Here is a 24,157-nt window from a genome sequence, read left to right as displayed (position 1 = left end):
AAAAGAATTCAGAGACAGCATATAATCTTTGCAATGTTTAAAAGCATGGGTGTGGTTGAGACTCACCAAGGGAAAGCACGAGAGAAAAAAAGGGCTAAAGAGAAGTGTTTATTTAGAATTTGTTCAAGAAAAGTAACCACACGAAGATGAGACAAGAGAACAGATATAGCGCATCAAGTGAACACAGCACCATGGGAGCCAAGATAGAAATAACACATTTTAAAAACAGGTCTCAAATGTAAAATAGATAGCTAGTGGAAAGCAGCTGCATCGCACAGGGACATGAACTTGGTACCAGAGCACCTAGAGGGGTGGGATAGAGAGGGTGGGAGGGAGACGCAAGAGGGACGGGATATGGGGATAGATGTATACGTATAGCTGATTCACTCTGTTATACAGCAGAAACTAATACAACATTGTAAAGCAATTATACTCCGATAAAGATGTTAAAAAAATTTTTAATAAAAAATAAAAAGAGGCCTCGTCCACTGTACCCTGATGAGGTAGAGTGAAGACTACTGGCTTTAGTCAAAGGACATATATACACTACCAAACGTAAAATAGGTAGCTAGTGGGAAGCAGTCACGTAGCACAGGGAGATCAGCTCGGTGCTTTGAGAACACCTAGAGGGATGGGGTAGGGAGGGTGGGAGGGAGGGAGACGCAAGAGGGAAGAGATATGGGAACATATGTATATGTATAACTGATTCACTTTGTTATAAAGCAGAAACTAACACACCATTGTAAAGCAATTATACTCCAATAAAGATGTTAAAAAAAAAAAAAAAGGACAGTCAATGGTCAACTCTGGGGTCAGTTTCAGAAAAACAGGAGACAGAGTCCATGACATGAGAAACCAAGAAGGGAACAGATGAAGCAAAAGTGCGACAGAATATCTGTGGTAACTTGAATGCTAGGTAACCCCAGAAAATTCAATGAAATCAGGTAAGCACGGAAGGACCAAAGTTCAGAAAATTTTAGGGTACAGAAAACAGATCATTAAATGTGGTTTCTTTTCTGAGGAGTGGTGAGTGGAGAAGAGACTGCAGATTTAAGAGGGAGAGGTGGTATAAGATCCAGAAAAACAGGGGCGGCAAACTATTAAGGTTCCAGTAGAGAGGGTGGTTATGAAAGGGAGGAAAGGGGCCTCTTCTTTAACAAGGGGTGTGCACACGAGTACGTGGTGATACGTCAACATAGAGAAAACACGAAGTGGAGGGTACATCGAATTTCAGTCTCCATATTTTGCGCCCCATTGACTCAATCCTCCCATGGATGGAAATGTTCAAATTAGGCAGAGAAAAAAGGGAAGGGGCTGCAAATCATGATGAGGCAAGAGTATGGTTTCCAGAGGAGGGAGAGAGTCTGAGCATGAACGTGGGGGAAGGAAAGGAGAGAAAAACTGGGAGCCAAGGATACATCTGTCCAATGGGTCCATAATCCCTGACCAGGCCAGTACATTGTAATGGGCAATGGAGGCACACGTGCTATTTTTTCCTGGGTTTTAAAATTGAAAGTATGATTCATTTCACTCTTGGAAAAGGGGTCACAGTCTGCAAAACTGGAGACTGCTCTTGAACTCCAGTCTGGAGGCAAATACATGAAGCAGCCCATCTTTCTTCTCCCTCTGACCTGAGACTTATGACATGACATTTTACCAAATGACATATCTTAATAGGAGTTTGGGATGAACACATAGACACTACTATATATAAAATAGATAATCAACAAGGACCTACTGTATAGCACAGGGAACTCTACTCAATATTCTGTAATAACCTATATGGGAAAAGAATCTGAAAAAGAATGGCTAGATGTATATGTAGAACTGAATGACTTTGCTGTACACCTGAGACTAACACAACATTGTAAATCAACTATATTCCAATATAAAATAAGACATTAAGTTTAAAAAGAGTAACACCCATTAGAGGCGTTTATTTTATTTTTTTATTTTTATTTTTTGGCTGCGTTGGGTCTTCATTGCTGCACGTGGGCTTTCTCTAGCTGTGGCGAGCAGGGTCTATTCTTCATTGTGGTGCACGGGCATCTCATTGTGGTGGCTTCTCTTGCTGTGGAGCATGCATGGGCTCTAGGCACAAGGGCTATTGTGGCGCACGGGCTCAGTTGCTCTGCAGCATGTGGGATCTTCCCGGACCAGGGCTCGAACCTGTGTCCCCTGCACTGGCAGGAGGATTCTTAACCACTAAGCCACCAGGGAAGTCCTGTTAGAGTTGTTTTAGATGTAATTTTGATCTGTTCAGAGCAAGGAGATTTGGAGCACCCTCAACAGTACACTCGGGAGAGGGCTGCAGGTAGAGTATCACTGCCCCACATCAAAACAAAATGGTGATGATAAAAAATTATGGGAAGGGGCTTCCCTGGTGGCGCAGTGGTTAAGAGTCTGCCTGCCAATGCAGGGGACACGGGTTCATGCCCCGGTCCGGGAAGATCCCACATGCCGCGGAGTGGCTAAGCCCGTGAGCCATGGCCGCTGAGCCTGTGTGTCTGGAGCCTGTGCTCCGCAACGGGAGAGGCCACAACAGTGAGAGGCCCACGTACAGAAAAAAAAAAAAATTATGGGAAGGATAGTGAAAGTAACAGTGAACTCTCAGCAAGTGCTAGCTAGCTGTGTGGCAGGCAGGACACCAAGCACTTACACCCCCACCTGGCAGCCAGCAGGCACCCAGAGCAGTATCTCTGACACATCAACTCCCACTGAACAGCATCCCTCACAGAAATGAATGGAAGCATGGCCGTCTCGACCTCTGAGACTGAGCTCAGGTCACCCTAGGGCTAAAAGCAAATTCCTCTCTTGCAGATAGTTTTCAGTGTGTCAGACCCAAGCCAACATAGAATCCCCTTCTGTTAACCATGAAACAAGTTATACAGACAACTGCCAACTGGACCTGTCCTATATTTCCAGTAGCCATGCATTCCCATCTCAATTCTAACATCTTGCCTCCCGAAGGAAAGCTGAAGAAGAATAATGCAAGTGCCTGACACGTTCCTTCCCTGGGATGTTGAAAGTGATGATTAGAGAAGAAAATGCCCTGTCAAGTGAAAGAGCTGCTAAAATGGGACAGATCCATGGTCCTATGGGGATGAGATGAAATTATATGTTTGCCACGTTAAGCTAAGGGAAGCACATTTAATGAGAACAGGTGATTTTTAGAAGGTTATAATTTTCAGACTATAACACGTTACCTTTGTTCTTAAAATAAAGGTACTGTAAACAGTCAGCCTGGTAAGGTACCAGGGAGGCGCGTTCACAGTTTTCATTTACATCAGGGTTTTCTGAGTATCCTACCAAGCAAAGCTAACTCGTTGAATAGTCCTTTACTCAAAACAGGCTCAGATCTACATATCAGGTCCTTCCATCCTGGACTCTCACCTCTCAGTGGAATATGGTGGGGTGGGGAGAAGCATATTTATATCAGAGGTTTTAGTGCTCAACCTATTGACATTTCGAGCCAGGTAATTCTTTGTTCCGGGAGCTGTTCTGTGCCTTTAGCAGCATCCCTGGCCTCTCTACCCACTAGATGCCAGTAGCAACCCCCCAACCTGTGCCAACCAAAATGGGCTCCAGACTTTGTCAAATCGCCCTGGTTGAGAATCTCTGATTTGTATGTATCAAAATACCTCTCCCTCTTTAGAAATTAAATAAGCCATCATCACTTGAAAGATTATTTTTAAATATGCTTATATAAATCACCCAACTGAATTCGTATTGAGTCATTTCAGCAAAATTTCAATAAAAACGAAAGTCACGTTAATTATAACTCTTTGCTACATTGGGGAAATACATAATGAAGGAATGTTCAAAGGATCAATTTCAATAAGAGTTGTTCAAATTTCATCCTACCACCTCTGGAAAATTAAAAATATGTTTGGTGACAATACTAAACAAGTTGATTTTGCCAATAGGAAGATTAATACAGCAGGCCACTTTGGGCTACAAAACAGAAGCATTTTCGTTGCATCTACTTCAAAATCCCTGAAGCCCTCCCTTTAGTTTCCTGATGTGGGAGTACGTTCCCTCTATAAGCTTGATCTAAATAAGCAAAGTTCCATATATACATGTTTGTGCAATAAATAACATTTCTCATTCACACCCACACTGCAGATGAATAGGCTTTGGGGAATAGAAAATAACTGTTCCTTTTAGTTAAAAAAAAACTGCTGTCAGATAAAATAGAAATCAAAAGAATGAAAGCTTACACAGAAGTTATGCTTCAGGAACAAAGTCTAACTAGTGATGAATAAAACCAGAGCCAAAATAAGCTTCACGTACTTTTTTTCAGGGGAGGCTGGTGTTCCTCTGAATCTCTGACCCACTGTAAAGTTGGAAGTGGCCAGATGCATGGGCGCAACTCAGAGAGTCCACAGAAACTCTGCCAGCCCGGCTCCTACCTGATGGCTTTAGGACCTCCATTGCAGACAAGATGGAGAAGTCAGGTGAGAGAACTGACCAATGAGCTGCTCGGAGAGGACCAGGAAGCCGAGCCCCACACCCACTGGAGCACAGCAGCCCTTGGGAGGATGCTTCGCGTGCGCATCTGAATTGTAAAAACTTACAGTCTGTTGTAACATCAAAAGCACAACGACAGGATTTATAAGAAGGGGATGGACAGCTCTTCTGAAAGGTCTGTGTTTGCCCTCATCTTTCCATCCATCTCTTGGCCCTATTCCATGGGATCAGATGAAACACTCCCCCAGAGACTAAAGCCCCAGCCCGAACCGAAAGCAGCAGAACCACTGAAGAAATCAGTCCATCATCTGAACAAACCGTGGAGCCTGATTCCCGCACGCCCTGGCACAGCCAAACATGGTGTTACAACATCTACTGCACAGTCGTCAGCTGCTGCCAGGTAAACAGCCTTGCCCTATTCAAACCCTCTCAGGATTTTCCACTGCTTTCCGAAGAGAATACTCTGCCCTTCCACCAACGAGCCATCTCCTCCTAATTCCACCTCCACTACTCCCAGTGCCAAGGCTTCCCTTCAGCCCCTCCCGCCTAGCCACGGTCCTCTGGGTAAGCCTTGCACACTCTTTGCATGTTTGCTGATGCCTCGGGCCCCACTGCTGCCCCGAGTCTTCCCACTACCCAAGGTCAAGGCTGGCCTCCACCTTCTGCACACACAGCGGCCGCCTACTCCAGCCAAGGTGGCAGATCCTTTCTGGGAAACCCTGAGGAACCAGTTACAGTGCCTGCTTCCTCACCAAGGTTCCATGGAAAGTCATATAACCTTTCGCGTTTCGTAAACAAGCTGCGGGTTGAACACGCAGTTACAGCCCCAAATGTATGCAATCCGACAAGCTGAATCGGCCATCTGAATGAATCAGAAGTCACGCGGCCGACGTTCTATTTAGCAGCATCCAGAACTCACGCATCCCTTGCCACTGAACAGGCACCACTGTCAGAGGGTTTATGCAGCCCCTTGGCACACAGGAGACAGGAAGTGAGTCAACAACTCACTGAATCCACGAGGTGGAGGGGCCGGCTGAAATCACCTCATCTCTCCCTTCACTTTGCAGCAGACAAAGCGAAGGCTCAAATGGATTGAACGGATCTTACAGATTAAGGTAAGATCAAGTGTGCAGTGTCAGGCCATGTCAAAACAGGAGAAAAACCCTCTGGCCCTTTGCCTGGCACACTCAGCCTTCCTGCTCACGCTGGTGAAACCACACATTTATGGCCGCAAGTTCAAACAACCCAAATTACCCCCAGAAACACAGTCTTCTCCCCAGAGTAAAGCGTAAGAGATGAACACATGGCCTGGAAACAGGGGGCATCCTTAATCCAGACAGTCATACTGAAGGATGCCACCTGTGGGCAAGGGACAGCCCTCCAACACAGAAGAGGACACAGTCTGGGCATTTCCAGCTCACAGGTGTAAGTAGTCAAGCAAGTAAAAGTCCACCTTTTGATAATTACCAAATTATCCTAGAAGTAGGAGCAAAGTCTTAGGGAACATAGAAAAGGGAGGAATCCCTCTGAATGGATGAAGAAGACAGAAGCTATGGCTTCTGAAGGGGTTCAATTTCAAGTGTTCAAAGAAGGGGGAATAAAGGTCAGGGAGCATCTAAGCCCTCACTGTCTTCATGGCTGGAAGGAACCTGTTGAATGAATCTGTGCTCTTTCCTAGTAGTAATGTCAGACATTCTAGGTACTGAGCAGGAAATGGGATTAAATGAAGAATCAATAAAACAATAAACTTGGGCTTCCCTGGTGGCACAGTGGTTGACAGTCCGCCTGCCGATGCAGGGGACACGGGTTCGTGCCCCGGTCCAGGAAGATCCCACATGCCGCGGAGCGGCTGGGCCCGTGAGCCATGACCACTGAGCCTGTGCGTCTGGAGCCTATGCTCCGCAACGGGAGAGGCCGCAACAGTGAGAGGCCCGTGTAACGCAAAAAAAAAACCCAACAAAACAATAAACTTAAGTTAATGCACAGTGTTCAAGTAAATAGATTCTTCTAAACATTTTCAAAAACAATAACCGAACATTTTATTCTTTGGGAAATAAAGCAAAATTAAAGTTTTCTTGTTATTGCGTTGAGTCTATAAGGGCAATCAGGATGTTCACCAGACATATTGCATCTTCACTTTTTAGGTACATTTTTATGAAAATTGGATCCTCTTTATATTATTTTAACCCATGTACCGTCACTGCCAAATTTCAGCCAAAAGAGGTTTAACACAAATGAATTAGTGCAACGTTTTTAGGAATGTCTTAATGAAAACACTGACCGCCCTCAAGTACAGAAACACTGCCAGATGCCACCTTCAGGTAAGTGAGTAAGAAAATGACTTTATTACTCATAGGTTTTCATCGTATCTGAACTGAGATGAGATAGGATTTTATGGCTATATAAAATGACTTCATGGAATAAAATGGGAAAAAGCAAACATTGACGTATTTTACATATTTCAATAATGGTTCAGCTCCAGCGACCTTATTTTATATCTCTCTTCAAAGGGAACTGTTATTACACTTTTGTCTTTTTCCCCTTGTTTAGCTCCAGATCGCCTGGAGGGACCATAAAAATAAATGAAGTCCATTTGATAAAATTATCATTTACACAAAGGCAATATTAATTTTATCTGTCAGCAGGTTTTAAAACTAAGAGAAGGTTCATTCAATCTACTTCTGTAATAGGTAAATCAACAGGAATACTTTCTAAGACTGAAAAAAAAAAACCCTTAAATAACGGGTGTTTCAAGGCAATATAACTATATTGACAATTTCTAAAGGATTTATCTAGAGAGAGGAAACTCATAGGGACAGAACAAAATAATCACATTATAAATGACTCTCATAATGTGACAATTACTATTCATAGCTCCCGTTCATTTTTAGGTGAGATAGGCAGGAGCTGCAGTGCCACTTTGTCTCTTGTCACCTAGAAGGTGTGATGTCTATGATGACCTGCAAAAGTATGCAACACTGGCAGGAAGAAAAGAATGCTCCCCAACGTTTCTGCTCTGGTCAGCGTCACTGGTCGCCTTCTGATTGCCAAGGCCGGTAAGCTGATGCAACTGGACATCTGTCACCACGGCATCTGCGCCCATGACCTCTCCAACTGAATATCTCCGCAAACCCTCTCCTCCCTGGTTTCCTTAACACCCCAATCTCCCTGTGTGCTTACTGCATCCAGAACTCTTACTCCTGTCTTCCCTTTAAATGAAAGTGCACCCCACCCCAATTTCTCTCTCTGAGGAGTCACCCACCATTCTCTCCTCCTTCATCTTCCCAAAGGTCATGTGTCATTTTGTCTCTGTGTTCTGACAACTCTTCCCTTTTACCCATATTTAGAATCATGCCCCACTCCCCACCCTAACCAACCCTCTCTATTTCTCACGTCTACATGGTTAGCTGTTTTTGACAGGTTTCCCTGCCTCTAGTTCCAATTCTTAAGCTTCATCTCTGAGTAGCCTTCTCTGACTTTTTTCCACTCCCCGCCCCATCCCCATGTGGCCCCTCTGTACCTCAACACTCATTTCTACTATAGTCGTTATCACCCTGAACTACAATTGCCTGTGTGTGTGCCTCATTCTAAAATAGTCTGTGAAACTCTCAACCTCTGAACAATACAGGATGTAGTAGACACAAAAAGTTACCACCTGAGGAATGAGTTAATGGAGAAAAACAATGTAAATCAACATACACCTCTCTACCTTCTAATCAATATTTATGCTTCCATTAAAATGCAATTCTTGTTCCCTTTCCTTCTATGACTCTACTATTCATTGTCACAGATGTTTTATTCCTCTATTAAAATTCTCTTAACATCTGGTCCAAATATGAGGATTCCCATGGTTTTGAGAAATGTCCTTTCTAAATGTCATAATTTTCCAATTAGTGGTCAAAGGGATGAAGGGATTACTATAGGCAGACCAGCTAAAAAGAGGAAGTCTCCCAGGTCTGGAAACATGAAAGCACATGGAAGGTATAACTGAAGTGTGTGAACCCTGAGGGGTTTGAGTAACTTATTCTGGCACACCATAATTTGCTGGAACCACTTGAAAAATCAAAAGACAAAAAAAAAAAGGAATATATTACAATTCACAGCAGAAGTAAATTCATTATTCTAGGGTGAAAATGCAAATACCTTGAAACTGTATCAGATAAATTTACAGATAATAGCCTACTGATACACTTGGGAAAACTAGGCTATTTAGTGAAAAGGCCTCTGATTGGTGTTTTCAGATTTCAGTTGGGAATGGCCCTTGTGTGTGATGTCTGATGATACCTATTAGGCCAGTGGACCAATACACCAAAGCTGATTCATTTGAGTTCAAATGTGTCGCACTCTTTGGTCTAAGGACAAAAAAGATAGACCTCAAGAGCACTCATTACATTTTTGGGGTCCGTTTATTAAAAACAAGAATAAGAAATCCTTACAAAAATAAAAAATAACTATATTGTACTGCATATTTGAAATTTGCTAAGAGAGTAAATCTTAAAAATTCTCATCATAAGAAAAAAATACTGAGCCATATCATATCAAAATCAAAGATTCTGCTAATCGGAGTACAATAAAATACAAGAAACTGCAAAGAAGGTTATGTGGTGATGCACAGCATTAATACATCTCTTGTTTTCCTGAAATAAGCCTGTAAAATAAGTATTAGCATTCTTTCCTAGTCTACAGATGTGAAGACTCGAGGAGGTCCCACAGATAAACAGAAGAGCTAACAATTCTAACAGGTACATCCCTGGCTCCAAATAAATGGTCATCTCGCTACACTGAAGGTACCATCCCAGCGTATACCGCGTTTCTGCAGTTATCATTTATTGACTAGGAGTCGGGAGCTCTGCTAGACACATGGATCCTCTGGTTAAAAAAAATTAGCAGGTGCTCTATTTCTACCAACTGACTTCAGTTGGGCCTGAATATGTGTTTCCTCAGGGACAGAAATTTCGTGAAGTGACTGGCAGCATCATTCACCAATCCTGGAGCCTGAGACCTCACTGATCATAATTTAATCCAGATGGTGATGAATGTGCACCAGCCCTTGAACAACTATGAGATGGCCTTAGCATCTAGTGTCACCCTCTGCTCACCACCTACACATCCTCCTGGGAGCTCAAGTTATGGAAGAGCAACCATCAGCAGGTGAACATAGATGTATATCTCAGCTCCAACCTGACCCTGACACTGCAACTTCCATCCTCTCTTCTCTTCTACTTGAGTGCAGAGAATTACCTCCAACCAAACATGGACCTAACAAACCCTCAGTTGCCCCTCTTCCCCAAATCTGCTTCCTGCCTGAGTCCTCCCCATAACAGCTAGAGTCATTTTGGCTTCTCTAATTCCCCCACCTGCCACTCTACACCATCAGTAAACCCTGTCCTAACCCTGTCCTATGGATCACACACCTGGCCCCCTCTCACCTCCATGGCTGCAATCCCACGTGAAGCCGCTTCCGCTCTCCCCTGGACTCAGCAGAAGCCTATCTAGTCGGGGTCTTGGGGCTTTCACGCTTGCCTCCCCTGCAACAAAGCCTATTACCTACGTTACAACCAGAGCAATCTTTGTAAAGAGACTAAACAAGTCAAACTCAGAGAAGCAGAGAGTAGAATTGGCTGCCAAGGGCTGGGGAGTGGGAGAAACAGGGAGATATTGATCAGGGGGTACAAAGGTTCAGTTATGCAGGCTGGATACGTTCTGGAAATCTAATGGACAGCATGGTGGCTATCGTTAATAATACCATATTGTGTGCTTGAAATGTGCTAAGAGAGTAGATCTGAAATGTCCTCACCACACACACACACACACACACACACAAAGGTAACTAGGTGACGTGATGCATATGCTCATTAGTTTGACTGTGATAATCATTTCACAATGTGTACATATATCAAAACATCACGCTGCAGTTTGTCCTAATGATATGGTATGTTTATATGATTTCCTAATACTGGAGCACCTTTGCATTACAGGCCTAACTATAACTAAATCAAGGCAGATTGTTATTTATTACAACTGATTAATTCACTTTACTAAGATCTTAAGTCAGTTGTGATTTTGTATTACCGTTTTTAGGTTTTGTTATCGAAGTTATGTAAGTTTCATAAAATTGTTTAGATAATTTTCCAATAAAATTTCCACCTTATTTGCTCTTAAAAAAAACCCCAAAAAACACATCATGTTGTACGCTGTAAATATATGCAATTTTTATTTGTCAACTGTACCTCAATACAGCTAGAAACAAAGAATCAACGAAAATAAAACATCTGTATTCTTTAAAGGGTTGTCCCCACCCACTTCTGCACCTTCCCCAGCACTCCCATGCGCCGTGCTGGGGCCATGCACACGCATACACGCATCTCTCTGGTATTTTCGCCCACCCAGCTCATCACCTTTCAGATGCCACTTGCTGGTCCTTAGGTCCAGAGGTTGTTTCTCTAAGTCCTTCCAAGGGGCCTTCTTCTCATTACTCAGGTGTCCTTCAATGTCACCTCCTCAGAAAGACCTCCCCAATCAGGCCAGCTGAAGCACAGCCTCTTCCCCTCTACCAGATTCCTCTACGTTCACTTCTTCAAGTCACTCAAAACTACGTGAAATCACTCAGCTGATGTATCTGTTTATGGCCTGTTTAACCCACAAGAATATCAGAACTGGAGGACTGAGCCTGGGTCTTGCTTGCTGGATGTCCCCAGGGCCCAGAAGACAGTATGATATTAAGTATTATAGACTGACCGACTAGATCCTAGAGGCGATAGAAACCAAGACAGCCTTGAACTAAGTGATGGAAAAATCACTGTAAAGGCCTGGATACTTTCTGCCAGTGCCACTGAGGAGTGCTCACGGCAAGTTTCAGGGGCGTTTCCATGGAAAACTACAAGTTCCCTCCCAAGGAATCAATCTATTAGGTGAGATTTCAGGAGAACAAGTCAACGAAGACCATGAATTAGCTGCCACAGAAACATCGAACGATTAGCACATAATGCAACGCGGGGACACGCAGACGTGCTGTGAACACATGGTGTTTTATTCTTCAATTCATTAGCCTGAAACGTGGAAAGGTCATTGAGGACATTACAATAAAGGTCTCCCCAACTGTGTTAAATTCTGCACTTCAAAATATTAAAAGCTATGTGATGGTGGATATGTTAATGGAAACACAAAAAGAATGATTCCTAAATACAAGTCCAGGAAAAGCAATGACAGATTGCATCAATTTGGCACGCTGTTCCTTAACAGTAAAGGGGGCTAAACACCACTGTAGGATGCCTGCTTGCTTGATTTTGCCTTGTGAAAATTAAGAACTACCTATGGTACCCCTCAGCCCACAATGTCCCGGTGACCCGCCCTGCCCATCACCGCTAGTTTGGGAGAGGCAGCATTGCAGAGATGAAACATAGACACTGGACTCAGACCACCTGGGTTCCAATTAGCTCCAACAATAACCTTATGTCTCAGGTTCCATTATCTGTCATATGGAGATAAAAACCCATAGCTTAAGATTATATGAGTTAATTTGAAAGAGCATAGAAAATTCCCTAGCGATTAGGAAGCACTAAAAAAGTTTTAATAAGTAAGAGCTATTTAAAAAAATGCTTCTTAAATCTTGCAGGAAAAGAAAATCTCTAACCACCAAATTAGTGTCTTCCTACAAAGAGATGATAAAATCAGTTCACTGTTTAAAAAGAGCTGTGATGGTGGGTGGCCTCAGCCTTAGGAAAATTCCACATCTCCCCAGGAAGCTTGTAAAAGAACATTCATAGCAGCATTTTTCATAATAGCAAAGACCCAGAAATAATACAGGTGTCCACTAAGAGAATGGAAAATTTTATGGTATATCATATCACGGGGAAAATGGATGGACACCAGCTACATACAACATAAACAGATAATGGAAACATCACAGTGAGAGAAAAAGTCAAGAATAATATATAATATAGTAAATCACTATTTATTGCAAATAGACAAAGAAGCAAAACTAAACAATAAATTGAATTTGTTAAGACTATATTTAAACACAATATTGTAAATCAATTATATTTCAATTTTACAAAGATAATAAATATCATGGAAACATGTTTTAAGACAATTTAAAAATGTGACAAATGAAACATAAAAAATATATTTAAAAAGCAAGGAAACGTAAACAGAAACTTCACAGTCGTGCTCATGTGAAAGTGAATAAATAATTGAATGAACAATGGAGATAATTCACTATTTCATCACCTCTCCATGATCAAACCACTTGGATCAATTAGACTCACTAATCTCCTCAGCACCCCCCCCCAGCTTGTCCACTTCCACCTTTCTGGCTGGAACACACTCTTCTATGTCTGTATTAGAACCTCATGCCTCCTCTGAGGTCCAGATCAAACACCAGCTCCCCCATTCCCATAACCACTTCCCCAGTGAGAAACAAGGTTGCCTCCACTGAGCCTCCTTGGGATACAACTGTCTTCACAGCCCTCAGCTCACACTGTCCAGCTTCTTCTGCCTGTGACATGGCATCCCTGCTGTATGGGAGGACCACGCAGGAAAGCCTGTGCCCTACTTGCTACCGTAGCCCCTCAAAGCCCACCACATTTTTTTGCACATAGAAAATGTCTAATATTTTTTGAATGAATGGGTCAACCAACCACTTACAAATAGTGGAAAGAAGGGTCCAGCTAACATAGGAGGAGGTTGGAGAACAGGTGAGTTTTGGAAGCATGGGAATCATGTGACTGAATTGGAAATAAAAAGATCACATTTTGGGCAGAGAAACAGAATAAAGTCTCAGGGTAGAATTTACTGAGGATGGGGGTAGTACACACATTTATCTGCATGAAATTTAAAGACCAAAGATATAAGTAATGAAATCAAATAAATCATGGCACATCCATATCCTATTAGATAGTATACAGCTTGTAAAACCAATGTAGTAAAACTCTGTACACGGACGTAAAAATCCAATAATGATGCTGAGTAAGAAAATAAAGTGTAGATATTTATTTATCTCTAGAGAGAGAAAAGAGAGAGAAAGAAAGAGAGGGGTCCCAGTTTTGACTGAAATAAACCAGATGATTTTTATGTTTATATGTTGAGACTGGAGCCCTAATGTCCATCTTTAGATTCAGCTCAGGTTGACTCACTGGGTATAAGGGTTAGAAAATGATGGGAGAACAGGAGCTGAGGGCAGGACAGAAAGCAGGGCATGTTTAAAGAGGGAATGGTTAGAAGGTACAAATGTTGACAGAGCAGAAGCCAACTTCCCATAAGGATTCTCCAAACAAAACAGGAAATTCCTATTATTCTCATTTGAAGTCGGGTGAAGAACACTCATGATGAAAATACATGACATGCTGGTGTAAACCATGAGTCAGTATAGACATTTCTACAACTGGGACCTCCAACTCCTTTACTTACTACACTCATTTTACCTGGGAAGAAAAGGAAATCTTCACTCTAACTAAGAAAATGGGATTGGTTTTATCAGCCTTGACAGATGAACCATAACATGCAAAGCCCTCTGTTCCTACAGAGAGGAAATGATCAGGCGGACAGGCTTTGACAAATGCTTTCCATCCTGACATGGCCATCCTGCATTTTTGTTCTCAAAGTTGCCCCTTTAGCTTGGTAAATAGCACATACTGTGAAATCATTACAGGAAAGTTAGCTCACACGTTTGTTTTGTTGATATGGGATAGACTGTGTTTCCGGTTGAGTGCCTAGATGAAAGTGACATACCTTCTCTAACACCATATGTACGAGGCAAAATGTTACGGTTAATCTCGCTATTCTGGAAAATTCACGCGGTTCTCTTTGATTGCAACCACAGGACCACAAGAAGCAGGTCCTTACCCACAGAGATAAGACTGGAGGTGGACGAGGCTGTGTTTTCACTCACAAACACTTCATTCTGGAAAGTAGGATGTTTTCCAAGCACAAAACTCACTGTTTGAGGACACCCCCTTGCAGCAGGGACAGATCTATCGAGTTGGTAACTAATCTCATGAATCATAATAAATTGGCAAGTTATGGAAGAAAGCTACGTATTTAAGAATTCCAAAAGAAAAGCTCGTCTCCACCTTGCAGAATCCGGTCTTGCTTTAACAATTGCTATTTTTGAAACGTGAACAACCAGGCACTTGGCGGTGGCTACGGCTGCTTGACTTTGATACACCAACACACATACACACACACACACACACACACACACACACACACACAGAAAAATCTTAAGGGGCTTAAAAGTATTCATACACTTTGCTTTGGAGGTTTCACCTCTAGGACTTTCTCCAAAGGAATTCATCACATAAGCCAACAAAGATTTACTTTGAAATATATCCCTGCTAGTCTGATTATTATGTATTACAACCATGATCTGGAAGCTTCTGTTTAGGGAAAGGGAAATATAAAATAAAGAAGATCAGGAAGGTCTGATCTGTTTTTAAGAGAAAAACAGGAAGAGGATACTGTTTTTAAGAGAAATTTTAAGGACATGAGAAATACTCAAGATACAATATTAAATGTATGGGCAGAAAACTAAACTCTGTGCCTAGCATATAAACAAGTGCATGTGTGCACACAAATGCGAGCTCACATGCATGGACACACAGACATTCTCATACTGAAATGTAAACATACAAACGCTGGGAGCCTGGGTGCTGAGTCTGACTGGACATTGGATGCAAATCCCAGTTCAGTTTCTTGCTGGTTGTAGGGCCTGTATTTCTGTCTTCAAGTGGAGAAAAGCTTTGAGGATTTAATTTTTTAACCAATGTGAAACACTTAGAACAATGCCAAGCCCATTGTAAGTACTCAATAATTGTTAGACACCACAACGTGGATCTGAATTGTTACAATTAACATCTGGAGGAAAATACACCCTATCATTAGAATCATCTGAGATGTGCGGTTCTGCATAATTTTTTAATACTTTTGGGGGTTGTTTTGCAAGTTTGCTGCAGATGGGCATGCATAATTATTATCATCAGAAGAAGTGTTTACATATTCTTTTACTGAGAAAATGCTACAGAGAAGAATCAAGATGGGTTGGGAATGTAAGTCCCCTCTCTGACTCTTTTCATCACCAAAGGACAGAAGCAGCTCTATCTAATAAGTCCAGTCTCTGAATATTTGTTACACGTGTCACGCTTGAAGATGCTAGCAAGAACAGGGAAGATGGCTTCGAAAATAACCATTAATTATTTTTAAAAGGACCAGATTCTTGTATCTCATCAGAGCTAGGTCACCCTATGAAAAGCATCTCCCTAACTCAGGAGCACCTACTACAACTGAGTGGTCCCCTTCTCAGAGAAGAGCTGATCAGTGCTGTAAGCTTCAGAGAAAAATACAACAGAACAAGATGACATACCCAAATTCTCTGGAGGAAATTCCTCATGGCCAAAGATTTTGCTCACAGTAGGAAACTAGAATTTAAATTAGATTCATTACCTAAGGAGTACAGTGACCCAAGACCTGCTGGCTGAAGCCAGCGCAGAAGAAAACAAATAGAGAAAAACAGGATAATGTTTGAAAGCCTAGAAAAACCATGACAACGGTGTGGCATCAAATGTGAGATCAAACGAAGGGTGTTTGCGGTGGTCATCCACAGCTTCCTAAATGGAAGTCAGAGCTAAAGTGTTCAAAAGCATGTCGCTGGAGTCTTCATTTATCTTGTGAGTTTTTCCCATGCGCCATACTGAAGATAAAATACAATGAGATCATAACCCTTCAAAAATATCGTCCAATATTTTTCTCTAGTGGTTAATGGTGATTCTCAGAGATTAGAACAGAAGAGGTTACAGGAAGAGGCAAGAGTACAGACACATTGAGAAAACAATTTTCTAGCAGGTGAGAGCCACAGGTGAGTAGCCCGGCATAGCTTAGGATACCGAAGAGCTGCAATCCACGTGTGCGGGGGACCAACCCCTTCCGCCTCTAGGTAAGCAGTCTCCACCATTTACCAAATCTACCCACACAATGTTACTATTTTCTGCATGCAATGACAAGAAATACTTTGGAAAAAGCTGTGAGAGTTTGTGAATCACAGACCCGCGTTTTACCCAGTCAAGATACGATGACTCAGAGAACTCAAAACCTTTTGGCTGAAGGTTACCAGCAGTCTAGAAAGGGGCAGCGCCAGAACATGAATTCACGTGTGCTTGACTCAAAAACCACTGTGCCATCCTGTGTCGCCAGTGGTATAATGACCGACTGCTTTAGGCAGACTGACAACTTTGCAGCCGCAGAATACCAACCCCACTGGAGAAAGTCCCACATTTAAAAAATGTGTAGAGTGTATGCTACATTTCAAATGTAAGATGGTACTAAACTATTGTCTCTCTGTAAAAATGAATCCCAATAGTCCAGCAATTCCACTTCTAGGTATATACCTAAGAAAAATTAAAACATATATCTACACAAAAACAGGTACATGAGTGGTGATAGTAGAATGATTCATAACAGTCCAAAAAAGAGGAAATAATGTGAAAGTCCACCAACTATTTAATGATGATTAGAAAAAGAAAATGTGGACTGTCCTACAATGGAATATGATTCAGCTAGAAAAAAGAATAAAGTGCTGATACATTCACAACCTGGATGAACCTTGAAAACATTATGCTAAGTGAAAGAAGCCAATTACAAAAGGCTGCACATTCTATGATTCCATTCACATGAAATTTCTAGAAGAGGCAAATCCACAGAAACAGAATATATGGGGCTTGGGGAAAGCAAATGAGGAAATTCTGCTAATGGATACAGGTTTTCCTTCGGAGGTGATGAAAATATTCTAAAATTAAATGGTGGTGATTGCACAACTCTGTGAATATATGAAAAGAGCTGTAAACTTTAAAAGGGTGAATTTTATGGGATGTGAATTATATGTCAAGTAAAGCTATTATAAAAAAATTCCAAATTCCAACTCAGGCCACCATGTTCTTGTGACGATGAAGCTAGGAGTAGAGAAAGAAGGTGTGTGTACAGCTGATTTCCAGGAGGGATCTTAGGGGATCTTTTCAGTTTAGGGGAGGAGGGCCCCCAGCAGTGATGGAGGTGGCAGTGATGGTGGGGACCCCGTAAGTAAGGAGAGACCTCTTCATATAGAGAGCTTTTCATAGGCTGGAAAGAGCTGTGAGAGTTTGTGAATCACAGACCTGCGTTTTATCCAGTCAAGATACTATGACTTAGGGAACTCAAAACCTTTTGGCTGAAGGTTACCAGCAGTCTAGAAAGGGGCAGCACCAGAACGTGACATAAATGAGGGCGGGGGCAGGGGTGGATGAATTACTGCTGTATAAAGAAGTAAAAGAGCCATACAAGGGCTTCCCTGGTGGCGCCGTGGTTGAGAGTCCGCCTGCCGATGCAGGGGACACGGGTTCGTGCCCCGGTCCGGGAAGATCCCACATGCCGCGGAGCGGCTGGGCCCGTGAGCCACGGCCGCTGAGCCTGCGCGTCCAGAGCCTGTGCTCCGCAACGGGAGAGGCCGCAACAGTGAGAGGCCCGAAAGCCATACAAAACCCAATCTGAAATTGACATTGTTATTCAATACTTTGAGGTCAAAGCACATTTTTAGGTTGAAATGCACTAATTATCCAGATAGCTTGTTGCCACATACATACTCATGAAACAACTGACTCTGCAATAAATTTAAATATCTTTCACTATTTATAATGAAAAATTACTTTATAATTTATATTATCCATCATTAGGGATTACCTCATCATTTATATTACTTATATTCTATTACTTAATAATTGTATTGGTGGAGAACTGGCTCTAAGCCCAAGAGTTGATGTCCCCAACATGCCATGTGCATGCACCTTTGGACAATCTCCAAAGACTATGCCCACACTTCCTCACCCAAACATATTTAATAGAAATTCCTATTCTTTTCCCAGTGTTTTTCCAATGTGAGAGCAATTATATCAGATAGCTAAGGAAAATTTTTACAGTACTGTATTTCTCATTTTCCAAAGAGAAAAGTAAACAGAAGAACCAATGAGCATGAAGGTGGCTGGGTGGCATCTGCACCCTTGGTCCTCTTCTCAGCCTTTAAATATTAGTCTCACCCCTCCCTCCACTGTCCCCACAGCATGAGGTCACAGAGTGCTGTGAACCGTCAAAGTAGCATTTCAGATCACAAGAGAGTAATATTTTCCCCAAATCACAACCCTATATAAATCTTTAGCCAGCGTATCTTTACAAATCTATTCCTAGACCACAGAGCAAGATTCTCACCCTATGGGGATTTTCTGGGCAGGATTCTCAGCACATGGGAGTTTTCCTACGGAATTCAAGGATAAGAATAGGCCTAGGGTTGCTAGCTAAGCACAACACAGCCTAACAAACAGCTGCCTCTTCTGACTGTCACCATTCCTTCCAGAGCAGCGTCTCTGAGCAGGCCAAGCGTGTCTTCAGCACGCTCTGATAAACCAAATGCAAGCCTGTCCCAGTCCAAGTGGGCTCCACATATGGCTCACTAGACAGTCCTCTGCACTGGTCTACAGCATGGAGACTTGTGTCCTTATTTGCTGTAACCACGTGCTTAAAATGATTAACTCTGCACACACACACTCTCTCTCTCTCTCTCTCTCTCTCTCACACACACACACACACACACACACACAAAGGACTCAGATGTCTAAACCCTTTCCTCTTGGCCCACTCTTTTCACGGAATGTCAAAACCCGTGAAGGAGGATCCATGAAACACCCATATATCTTATTATTAATAAAGTGATTTTGCCCATGGCCAGGGGCTAATTAGTTCCATGTAAACATACAATCACAGAGCAACAAAGGACTTTGATATTTTGTCTTGTCTACTGACACTTCTCTGGAATTTTTAGAAGCAGCATGTTTCAAACTCGTCGTCCATCTCAGAAGAGATGCTACAGCTTTATCTCAAATCGGATTATTCCACAGGTCTAGCCAACGACTTTTGGAATCAGACAGATGTGAGTTTGAATTCAGCCTACCTTCTAGCTTGAGAACTTTGGAAGAGTTTCCTAACCTTTGCCAACTCTCTTTCCTCATCTAAAATACTAGGACCATCTAACTGTCATGGTTTGTGTGAGGACCACACAAGCTCATGCTTTTAATGCTCCCAACACGTCACCAGGCATATATTAATGGTACATGGTGAATGCCCCTCTCTCCCTGCCCCAGCCAGTGCTCTGGTTGGATCATGACTTGCTTTTCCTTTCTCTTCCATCTATCCCCAACATGGTTTAAACGCCTCTGTCCTGACCCTCTGCATTTGATCCTGGGGACAGTCCCTGAGCATGGCTGGCAAGACGCAACACAATCTTACTCCAAACTCCCGTCTCACACTCCACCAGGCACCAAGCATGATTCAGAATTCTTCAGACACCAGCATGCTTACCCTTACACACCCCTTTCACTCTTCATGCTCAGAATGGCTTCTCCCAACTACAACTCCTCCTATCCTGTGAAGGCCCACCTCAGATGCATCTGCAACAGCATGTTTATTTACCCACTCTCATCCCACATGAGAACTAGTTGTTCCTTGGACCTTGCACTCAAAACCCATTGCATGTATCTTTTATCATGCCACTTACAAAGTGATATAATTCTTCATGGACTTGGTATCCTCAATACAGCATCAGCCCATGGGCAGAGACAGTGTTATTAGTAGACTTTATTTTTATCACAATAGACAACTTAGATATTAAACATTATGGAGACACAGTTAATGTTTGTGAGACAAATGAGGAGGTACAGGAGTGGTTGGGAAGTCCAGCTCCACCATCAGCCTTCCTCAAAGTCATAAAGTCAAGTGGTTTCAACTAGCCCTCTCATATATATATATGGGAGAAAAGCAGGCCTAAGATTGCAGCTTGGTTACCCATAACCTGCTAATACCAATGATAATCTCTAAGCCAAGGCTAAACCATTTACAAGATTTAGTAACAGCTCAAAGTCTCTAACACTATATCACTAGGTTCCTTATTTAATCAAATTATTTTGAAATGTATATTTGCAATGATGAGTGATTAGAAGGCTCCTCTTATAAAGGATCATTCCAGTGTCCCATTGGCACATAATTTGAAGACAAATAATTTCCCCTTATTAGGCAGAAATCGTGATTAGACTAACCTCTGATAGCTAGTTCTTGATATCACAGGATGAAAATAACCACAAATGAATGAACGAACACTAAGGCCTTCCAGGTAGACCATCTCAGGTGACCTCCGAAGGTTAACTCATATAAGGGGAATGCTGGCATTCCAACCCTAAACCAACAAGCAATGGGCTGTTTTGCTGTCTCCGTCTTCCCAACAGGTACTAGATTCCAGAAGGGATTATACAGCCGCCCAAAGAAAGGGTGACTAGAGGGTAACCAGCTCTCAGGCATGTTCTCTCACTGATTTACTAAGGAGCCATGTGGTTTGGAAGCAATTTCTAGAGTTACAGAAAGTTAATCAAGATACTCATTATTTTATCCTACCGTGAAATAACAGGCCCAAGCAGCCAACTCCAGGAACGTCCCCGGAGACTGTGTTTGCACACGTCAGGAAACAAAGCAGGGTGTTCAAAACACCTGCTGTTACAGCATTTGTGTCCCTTCAGAGAATCTGAATAACACTTAGAAAATGGCTTCACAGAGAAATGGTCTCCCCAGAGATCCAAAATTCTGCAGGAATCCCACAACGGGGACTGTCCTACATGCTCTCACAGAAATCCTCCCTATCATCCTGGGGCTATGGCTTGGTCTATCTCAGGGCACAGAAATCCTCCCTATCATCCTGGGGCTATGGCTTGGTCTATCTCAGGGCTTCTCAGACTTTCCATTCATACGCAGCACCTTTCCTAATTTTAAGCCATATTTAAAGGTAAGTTTCTGAAGGCCCAGGACAGCATTCCTTCCATACCTGGTCACCTTCCTTCACTCTCATGGAACTGAATGATTTATAATGTATAAAAGCCAGTGGGGTTCCAGTGGAGAGACACAGTGAGAAGAATACATTACTTGGAGCTGGGCAGACGTGAGCCAAACACAGAAATAAAAACCTTGGCTCAGTGACTTCAGCTCTGTGAGGTGAAATAAGGATACCACGCCCACCTCGCTGGATGGTTTGCAAGGACTAAATGAGCTAATATAATAACCTGCAAAAGGTTGCCAGGGTGCCTGGTGCCCAGCTGAGGTCAATCATGAATTCGTTTGCATGGTCTTTTAAAAGGGGGACTTTGAATCTTCTAGATTCTCTTCCATATCACCCATTACTCCTTACTGCTGAATGGACTACCTGGAGGACGTGTGTGGATAGACAATGTCTGTAAGAGGGGACACCAGAACAGCTGCCCTAAGTACACACAGCCTGCATCTTACACACTCACATGACAGGCCAGCAGGAGAAAGGGACCCACAGGCCAGCAGAAATGACCAAGAATGATGAACGTCTGGGCTCTCCCTTTACCTACCAGGAAAAAAGGAACTTTGGTTTTCTAATTCCCCATGATGACGCTAATTCATGTCCCCTGGCTTAACTAGTCAGAGAAATGGACATGGGAGAAAGAATTTGTTAGAAATTAGATAAACAGAACACAGTGAAAATGACACCACCAAATCAGCTCTGTCTCAGAGGGCTTCACACACCCAAGAGCGGGAACCGTCCAAATAGATACATTTTCCTAAAGGCAACTGCTTACTCATCATTAAGTTTGGCAAAGTCATGGATATCTATTTATAATATCATAAGAAAAAGAGAGCATAACATAGGCTTTTCAAAGTTTGGCTAGAGGGAATAGTCTCATAAAGACTCTACCCTAGATTTATTAAAAATAAATACAATAATTAAAGCCTAGAGAAGTAGAAAGCTAAAAATATTTCCTCAGACATGAAACAAACTATCCTCATGTCAATATTCAAATCCAGTGAGATTTGAATGTATTTCTGCTTTGACAGTAAAAGCAACACTGATTTTTCTCTTCAATGAAAGGAATTATGGATATCAAAATATAGTATTTTGATTTGTACGAATGCTTCAAGTATCAAACTTAACCAAATTTGGGAAGAATAAACACATACATAAGTTGATTACTAAGAATTGATAAAAATACCAAGTGGAAATGCGTAAGATAGCTGTAGCCTTAACATTTAAACTGGAAATGTTTGTATCTAGAGAACAGACAGAGAAGATATAAAAAGAAATTAGTCCAGTGCAAGAAGGTTTCTTGTGCTACACAGATTTCAAAGAGGTCTTCAAGTAAAGATTAGATGTTCACTGTCATGAAATTTGGAAAATGGAAAACAAGAGATTCTAGAATGAGAAATTTATTCTATCAAATTTCTCATAGAATAAACACTACATACCAGAGTTTCTTAACTGCAGCATTATTGGCATTTGTTGGGGCAGGGATGTTGCTGGGGGGAGCTGTCTGAGCACTGGAGGCTGTTTAGCAGTATTGCTCGCCTCTACCTAGGAGATGCCAGTAGCTCAAGACAATAGTCTTGACAATCAAAATGTCTCTAGACATTGACAAATATCCCTGGTTTGGGCGCGTGGGTGGGGCCTGGCATCACCCTCCCTCCCACTGAGATCACTGCTACATACAAAGTTAGTATCTCAAAGAAGTTTCTGAGTTGTGACATAACAGGAGGACTACACGTAAAAAGGGAGCATACCAATCTTTTCTTCGTACTTCCATTTTCTTGTCTACTTACTGTGCCAATATGATCCCGTAAACAGAATGTGCTACACATATTAATCCAAACCGTATCCTAATCTGTACAACACACAATTTCGCCACAATGAACCATGGGTTTCACAAAATAGTTATATAACGGAAACCAGATAAATGTGCTTGTTACCACAGTAACAAAGACAGCACAGTTTGGTAAATGAAATGAACACTGTCAAAATTTGTAAGCAAAGCCTTCACCTAATCCATTTCAAAAACCTGAACAGGAACCCTGAATGTCCTAAGGAAGCGTCCTTTGATCTCTCTCAGCTACCTGGCTGCTTTTGTCTCGCTTTGCAGATGGGTAACAGAATTAGAAGCCAAGTACGCACCCGCGGAAGAGGCTATATGACCTTCACAGGGGTCAGCCATGAAGTATAAGAAGAAAGCAAGCTAGCTGCCTATCCCCACCTCTCTTCTCCCCTTGCAGCTAAGGGCTTTCTGCCTTCAGTCCCAAGAGTCAACTGAGCCTTTTCTTATCAATTGGCCTGGAAGCTCTAGGTGGGAACAGCACAATAGTTACTTAAGATAAAGAGGAGAGTCTCCTGTCCTGTCCCAGTACCATCACCACCACCCCGCCATCATCACCACCATTATCAACATCAAAACCACCATCCCACCATTAACACCATCAAAACCACCATCCCACCATTAACATCACTTCCACCATCAATACCACCACCATGATGATCACCACCACCACTGTTTCCATCATCAGTACCACCACCATCACGATCACCACCACCACCATTTCCATCATCAGTACCACCACCATCACGATCACCACTACCATTAGCTGGAAGGTACAATTCCTATAGCAAGGAATCCTGCAACCCTGCATTGTGCTCCAGCACAAGCTAAGCCCTTCTTAGACATAAGCCCACTAAACTTTCCCAGCACACACTTCTTACCCACACTAGACTTTTCCACTTCTAGAAGGTCAATATTTCCAAAACTTGCCCAAGTTGTTTTCTTGGCCTGCAACTTCTGCTCTA

General features: G+C 42.4%; 1 protein-coding gene and 1 long non-coding RNA gene across 8 annotated transcripts in view; one reads left to right on the top strand and one right to left on the bottom strand.

The window, feature by feature from the left end:
• The window catches only part of SEMA5A (semaphorin 5A), a 477,303-nt gene that overhangs the window by 304,466 nt on the left and 148,680 nt on the right, over window positions 1-24,157 (bottom strand). The window contains exon 1 of one of the 7 annotated variants that reach the window (XM_033436604.2): window positions 4,578-4,851. The exons of 5 other annotated variants lie outside the window; for them this stretch is intronic. The gene's annotated coding sequence lies outside the window, so the exon portion shown is untranslated. Of the gene's footprint in view, window positions 1-4,293; window positions 4,427-4,577; window positions 4,852-24,157 lie in introns of those variants that run through there. One more of the 7 variants, XM_004274494.3, reaches the window with a different exon arrangement.
• On the top strand, window positions 5,028-13,529 carry LOC117203062 (uncharacterized). Its single transcript, XR_004485649.2, has 3 exons — window positions 5,028-5,585; window positions 7,362-7,526; window positions 9,150-13,529. It is a non-coding gene; the product is annotated as an uncharacterized LOC117203062 (long non-coding RNA).

The sequence above is a fragment of the Orcinus orca genome, chromosome 3 (assembly GCF_937001465.1).
Source record: "Orcinus orca chromosome 3, mOrcOrc1.1, whole genome shotgun sequence".
In the NCBI taxonomy this organism is placed as follows: domain Eukaryota; kingdom Metazoa; phylum Chordata; class Mammalia; order Artiodactyla; family Delphinidae; genus Orcinus; species Orcinus orca.
This window is presented reverse-complemented; position numbering and strand designations above follow the sequence as displayed.